The following is a 7,905-nucleotide window of genomic DNA, read 5'->3' on the forward strand; positions in this document are numbered from 1 at the left end:
CGAGCTCCTCGACCTTGCCAAGCTCCACAAACCATGCCAAACTCCAAGACCATGTCAAACTCCATGGATCATACCAATCTCCAAGACCATGCCAAGCTCCATAGTGTATGTAGAACACCAGTATCTGCCAAAGTTCACAACTTTAAGCCAAAATCCCTCCAAACATGCAAGATTGCAAGAAAGCCCAAGATGCTCTTGCATCAGACACCCCAAGTTCGAAAATAAATTCTTAGTAGTTGGAATAACATCTTCTGGGATTCAAAACATAAATCCCAAATTGGTTCTTCATATACATATCCTCCTTACTTCAACTTGTACACTCTTTCCCTTGTTCTTCTTCCACTTCTTCACATCCATCCTCGATGTGCTACAGGTTTGATTTCTATATTGATCTCCAACCTTCTTAGAATCTTCCAACTCAACGTGGCTACCAATACTTAGGACCCTCCTACTAAGCTCTTCATTCTACAAAGAAATTAGGGAAAACTTCCTGCCACCTTTCTCAACAGTAAACACATTCTTGACACAATCATGCATAACCCTGCAATCATACTGCCAAGGTCTACCAAGAAACACATGATAACTATTCATGTCCACAATATCACACAACACTTGATTCTTATACTGCCCAATCTGAAAATCAACAAGGCATTGCTCCCTCGCTTCTAAAGCATGTTCACCTTGCAAATAGCTAGTCCTACAAGGATAAGCATGTCTCACTTTCTTCAAACCAAGTTTCTAAACTAGCTCCTCAGCTACAAGGTTATCAGTACTACCACTATCCACAATTACCTTGCAAACTTTACCACTAGATTTACAAGTCCTGAACAAACTAGTTCTATGAAAAGAATCCAATGTCCTTTGACCAACCAATACTTGTCAAGCCAGTAAACTCTCTCCTTTCTCAAGTTGACTATCTTGGACTATAACCTCATTCACAACAACAATTTTCATACCATGTAGACATTCAAAAGGTCTATGCCCTTCTTGACCACATCTGAAACAATTACCTCTGAACACAGCTCATCTTGTGATCAACATGTTTTGGTTCACTTTCTGCACTCACTTTATCTTGTGTCGAGTTATCATGCTTCTCCTTCCCTCTACATTACCTTGACCTTTCCTCTTCAACTTATCTTCTACCTTCAAAGGATATTGATAAGCATCCTCAACTAAAGAAATATTTAACATACCAACCTCATCCTAAATATTGAATCTCAAATCATTAATGTACTAAGCTACCTTTTCCTTTGACAATTCTCTATGCCCAAATTAAATAGTCAACTTGTAGAACTCCTCGGTAAAATCCTTCATAGTCATATCTTTCTGTTTTAGATTTTGCAATCTTTTAAACAACTCAAGTTCATAATCAGCAGGAATGAACTTATAAGCTTCTTAGTCACCATCAACCTCCATCTAGTGATCTTCATTTCACCTTCTTCTTCTCTATCTCTTTGTAGTTCTTTCCACCAAAGAACATCATCTCCTTTCAACTTAGTTTATGCCAACCTCACTCTGAGTAGATTCTCAATATTCTCAAGCTCAAAGTAGTCTTCCAATTCACCAATCCAATCAATTAGGTCTTCAAGAGTCAAAGCACCTAAGAAATTAGAAACCTCCATCTTATGCTTTAACTTCAACTGAGATCTAGGTTTAGCAAACTAAGTAGCCTTAGTTCTAATAGGTCTCTCCACATGATCAGTTATGTCCTCTCCACTTGATCCAACAACTTCAATATCTTTAGCAACTTCCTCATATCCATCTTTAGTACCCACATGCCTAGGTACACCATCTAAAGTACTTACAACTTCAACAATCATATCACTCTTCATCAATGCAATCCTATATCTAAATTCTACTCTAATCTTCTCTAAGATCCTTTCTTCCATAGAATCACTATGATCATCAATTTCCCTAGGGTCCAATTTTCTTGGAGGCATTTTCCAAAAAAATTGTAAACCCTAAGATCCACAAATCTGGAAGATCAATTGGCTCCACAAGATCAACCTTCTCCAACCCAAGATCTTGGTGCAAACTGCCTCAACTTCGACGATCTATCAACACACTCATGAAAAACTTCTCTCTAATACCACCTAACACAGTCCAAGGTAGGAGAATCCCCAAAGGAGATGTCCAAACCCCCAACAAATAATCGCATAATGGAAACACAACAACAAACAAACAACAATGCAAGATCTAATACCAAATCACAACTCTTTATTCATAAAATAATTGATTACATGCAATATGACTAGGTGTAAGGCCTTTTGGGTTAGGACCAAATACAAACAGAAATTATAATATTAGTTCTACAAGATCCCATAAGATCCAACTTACAATCCCAATCCCAGCTAGTCCAGATCTACAACTAGATTAGAACACCAAGAATAATCTACACTTGTACCCTCAAGTCCACCAAGAAATCCTCTAGTTCTCAAGCCGCAACCACTAGCTCTTTAAAGTCTGCATCTACCCATCATCCTCATCTCCAAGTTGGATGCTCACAATCTACCTAAAGACTCTACAAGACCTCCTACTTATACCTAACTAAGCCACAAGTCAGACCAATTATTGCAAACTAAATTAAATCCCTCATATTAAATATACGTTGAGCCACAAGTTAGCTACAACATAAATTAAATACCCATACATAAATTAAATGCCAAAAGTCAACTCATAGACAACTCGACACCAACAAAAACCAAGACCAAGCTGAGCATCAGAAAGACCAAGCTAAGCACCAATAAATTTACAAGAACTGTTGAGCTCCTAGTGCATGGCGAGCACTATAGACTTTATCGAGCTCCTAGACCTTATCGAGCTCCATAGACCATATGTGCTGAACTCTAAGACCATGCTAAGCTCCACAAACCATGCCATGCTCCAAGACCATGTCGAGCTCCATACTGTATGTCAAACACCAGTATATGTCAAACTCCACAACTTTAATCTAAAATCCCTCCAAACATGAAGGATTGCAAGCAAGCCAAGGATATTCCTACATCACTCCCCCTTTGACAACAATGTTAAAGGTCAATATAAGATCCAATATAAAACTTATAAAACCTTGTAGTCATCCTTTTAACTTGCATGTACAATTTACATCAGTTTCATCACATACATCTTTACAACTTCAAAAATGTTCCTAAAGTTTGAACTCTTGCATCAACTCCATAAAGATATTTTTGTTCATCCATGAATTGATGCAACATGCATCTTCACCTAGTGAACTTTGGATAGGGGTAGGACCCCCAGTTTACCTCTTAGATACTCAAAAGCATCCTTGGGAAATGGCTTAGTAAATATATTTGCAATTTTCTCTTTAGAATTTACATATTCAAGTCTCGCTTGTTCACTTGAACTTGCTCCCTCAAGTAATGATATTTGATTGAGATGTGCTTTGTTTTTGCATACATCACTAGATTCTTTGAAATCTTTATAGCACTAGTGTTGTCATAGTAAATATTAATAGGCTTAGTTATATCTTCTCTCATACCTTCTAATAGTTTCTTAATCCATACAATATTTGAACAATTGATTGCAGCAACAACTTATTCAACTTCAATAGCAAACTTTGAAATACAACTCTGTATCATTCTTATCCATGTAATCAATCTTTCTCCCAAAAATAAAGCTCCCCCACTTGTGCTTTTTCTATCATCAAAATTACTATCCCAATCAACATCTATGTAGACTTTAAGATTAAATCCATTATCTTATTTATACCATAGGCCATAATCTTCAATTCCTTTTAGATATCCAAATATCATTTTCATAGTAGTCATGTGTGTCTCTTTAGGATTTGATGAAAACCTTACAACTATACCAATACTATGTGCAATATCTAGTCTACTGTGCACATCAAACTTTAATTTACCAATCATGGATCTATATTGTGTTTCATTTACATCTCCATCAATGTCTTCCTTTGATAATTTCACTCCAATCACCAAAGGTGTACCGATTGACTTAGACTCATCCATTCCAAAAGTCTTCAAGATTTTCTTCACATATTTAGATTGAGTAACATATATACCTTTTATTATTTTATGAACTTGTAATCCAATGAAAATTTTGATCTCACCAAACATTGACATCTCAAATTCTATACTCATTTGATCAACAAATGTGTTACAAAACATGTCATTTCCTCCAAACATAATATCATCCACAAATATTTTAACAATCAACACCATACTTTCAGATTCACTTTTCAAGTGTAGATTATTATATTTTCACTTGTTCTAGCAAATCCAATCTTAATCAAATAAGAATGTAACCTTTCATACCATGCTCTCGGTACTCGTTCAGTCCATATAATGCCTTGTACAACTTGCAAACCATGTTCCTCTTGTCAGGTACAATGAGTCCTTCTGGTTTTTAAATGTAGACTTCCTCTTCAAGTATTCCATTCAAAAATGTAGATTTAACATCCATTTGATAAACTTTGAACTTCTTGTAGGTAGCATAGGTTAACAATATTCTTAGTACTTCCAATTTTTCCACAGGTGCAAAAGTCTCATCATAATCTATTCCTTCTTCTTGAGCATAACTTTTACAAACTAATATTGCCTTGTTTCTTACCACTTCTCCATCTTCATTCATTTTTTTCTTGAAAATCCATTTAGTTCCAATAACATTCTTGTCTGTAGGTCTTGGTACTAATGCCCATGTATTGTTCTTCTCAATCTAATCAATCTATTCATTCATAACATTTATCCAATCCTCATTATTTGAAGCAGCTTTAACTATTATTGGTTCAAAATCAACAATCAAACAAGTATTTTCTCTTAGCTTACTTCTTGTCTATACTCCAATACTTGTATCACCAATGATTTGTTCAAGGGAATGATTCTTCCTCACATATTTTCTCAATACAAGTCTAGTTCTTTGATTTTAAAAAAATTCTCCACTTAGTAGGGGCTCATCTTCTTGGTTGGAAAGTACAATCTAGTACTCAAGTAAAGTAGTCTGTAACTCAGGTGATATTGTTTGGTGTTCGGTGTTCCTCTACTATAACTCAAGTAGTGTGTGGTGCCTCTTCATACACATACACAAAAGTTTTGTAATCTTTAGGTTCCTTCTTGCTTTCCACATTGTTCTTGTCTACAAACTCTTCATTTCTCACATTTGTACTTTCAACCATTTTGTTAGTAGCTTTGTTCAAACATATATAAGCTTTTCTCTTATATGAACAACCAAGGAATATACCTTTGTATCCTTTAAAATAAAATTTACTATCACTTGCATCCTTGTAAATGCAACACCTACTTCCAAAGATGTTGAAATAACTTACATTTTGTGTATGCCCATACTAGAGTTCATAAGGCATCTTATTTGTTCCTTTCTTCAACTTAACTCGGTTGAGAGTATAAACAATAGTTCTAACAACTTCTCTTCAGAATATTGTACAACATCTTTTTCAATCATTAATGTCCTTGCACAATCCAAGATTGATCTATTTATTCTCTTAGTAATTCCATTCTATTATAGTGTCCTCAGTACAAAGAATAGTCTCTTAATACCATTCTCAACACAAAAGTTAGTGAATTCAACAAACATAAACTACCACCTCTATCAGATCTTAAACATTTCAATGATCTACCAATTTCTTTCTCAACTCTGCCTTTATACCATTTGAACATATCAAAAGCATGTGATTTCAGCTTCATGAACATAACATGCACATTCTAGAATAACTACCAACAAACAATATGAAATATATGTCACCATAATAATTATCCATAGTTATTGGTCTACATAGATCAATATGTACTAGTTCCAGGATATCATTTGAAGTGTGTGTTTTTCTTGAAAAATAAGATTTTTTCATCTTATCGAGCTGACATTCTTTACACATAACATTCTCCAGTTTTTACATATTTGGAAGTCTCTAACCCTTTTTTTTTAACTGACCTTCACCATGTTCTCTAAGTTTGCATGACACAACCTTTTATGCCATAACCATACATCCTCAACTTTATAAAATATACACGTCTCAATAGTAGGATCACAATAAAATAAGTTATTCTTTTTTGCATCGCAGTTCCAATTAGATTTCCTTTATTAGCATAGATTTTAACTTTTTTCTTATGAAATTCCAACTTGTGACCTAAATTATTCAACTGAGCAACACTCAAAAGATTATACTTTAGTCCTTGTACCTAGTATGCATCATCACATATAATCTTATCATTCAACATCAGTGATCATTTACCTTTCACTGAAAATGGAACATCATTACCTAGCTTCACAATTCCACCATCATCAATTTCTTCAATAATTGATGATCACTTACTTAGATCACTAGTCATGTGATGTGAGCATCCACTATCTATAATTCATGAATAATTCCTGCTAACATGTATAATAAAGTAAATTCCATTCTGATACCTTTCTCCATTGGGATCTTCCTTGATAGAAACATATACGATCTCAACTACTTCATGTTCTTCATTAGCATTGGACTTAGTGCACTCTTCTTTAACAATGTAACATGATTTCTCCCTTTTTATTTGTAATCTATGTTGTTCCTATACTTGTAATCTTTCTTATCATTTATGTCACTCTTGCTTATATTAGGAAACTTAGTAGCAAAATGACCAACTTCATTACTCTTGAAATGAATCAGGGGCACTTTATCTTTGTATTTACCTTTACCTCTTGAAAATCTTCTTGCAAGTGATGCCTCAAGTTCATCCAGATCATCCTTATATTCTGGTACACTTTCTTCCTTACTTTTTTTTTTCTTTCTTGGAACTTCCAATGGTTAGTGACTATTTAAAATCATTTCCAATTGTAAGCATGTTGTTATCATAATTACTCAATTCAAATGCATTCGACCAACCAACTAAATTGTTAAGTGTTAAAACAGTACCAAACATAGCTCTCACTTGTTGAATTACAAAAACTTTGATAGCATAAATAGGAAGAAGAGTTCTAAGAACTTTACTTACAATTTCACTACCATTGATGATTCCTCCAGCTACACTAATTGCACTTACAACTTCTTTGATTCAGTTAACATACTATGCATCATTCTCACCTTCTTTCATTCCCAATCCATCATACTGGCCTCTCAAACTTTCGAATTTAGCTCTCAATACATTTGGATCTTCACTGTATACAAGTGTCGATTTGTCCCACATCTGTTTAGCATTTGTATAGTTCTTGATATCATCAAACTAGACATTACTGAGTGTATATGTAATCTCAATCATTAGGCTATTATTATTCCTCTTCTTAGTCATTTATTCCATTATCCTAGGAGCAGGAGGTGCAACATACTCATGGTCCAACCAGTGACTAATATTATCTCCAATTCCAGATAGGTGTAACCTCATCCTGTCTTTCCATGATAAGAAATTTTCCTTGTTCATATTTGGTACCTCTCTCTTATACATCTTGTGATATTTAGCTCAAGTTCCTTTAAACTTCTTCCTTTGAGTGTTGTGCTCTTATACCAGTCGTTAGATAACCAAGGGTGGGATTGCGGGGAGGGGGTGAATTACTTATGTTCAATTATCTTGTAGTCCCTTCAAATAATTTTAGTAGCAAACATTCAAGTGCCCATTGAATACCATACTTATTAACTCTATCTTCAACATACTGTCTTCAAATCCTCTTCAACAATCATATTGATATGGCACTACACTGAGTTAGCATAATGTTTAGTCAATTTAGACTTGACATCAATGACAACATAACAATTGATATGACTATTTTACATACATTCATAGAATCATAAATTACAATATCAATTGGGGCTAACATTAAGAATGCTCCAAGAGGAAATATTTTTCATGCAATAGGTATTTTTGGTGCACCAAGTCAATGGAGCAACCAAATGGCTCTCTTAGGTAGAGGTGTCACGAGGGTGGTTTAAGCTCTATAGAATATGACCAA

The sequence above is a fragment of the Cupressus sempervirens genome, chromosome 8, assembly GCF_028749045.1.
Source record: "Cupressus sempervirens isolate cs-2001-9-10 chromosome 8, ASM2874904v1, whole genome shotgun sequence".
NCBI lineage: Eukaryota > Viridiplantae > Streptophyta > Pinopsida > Cupressales > Cupressaceae > Cupressus > Cupressus sempervirens.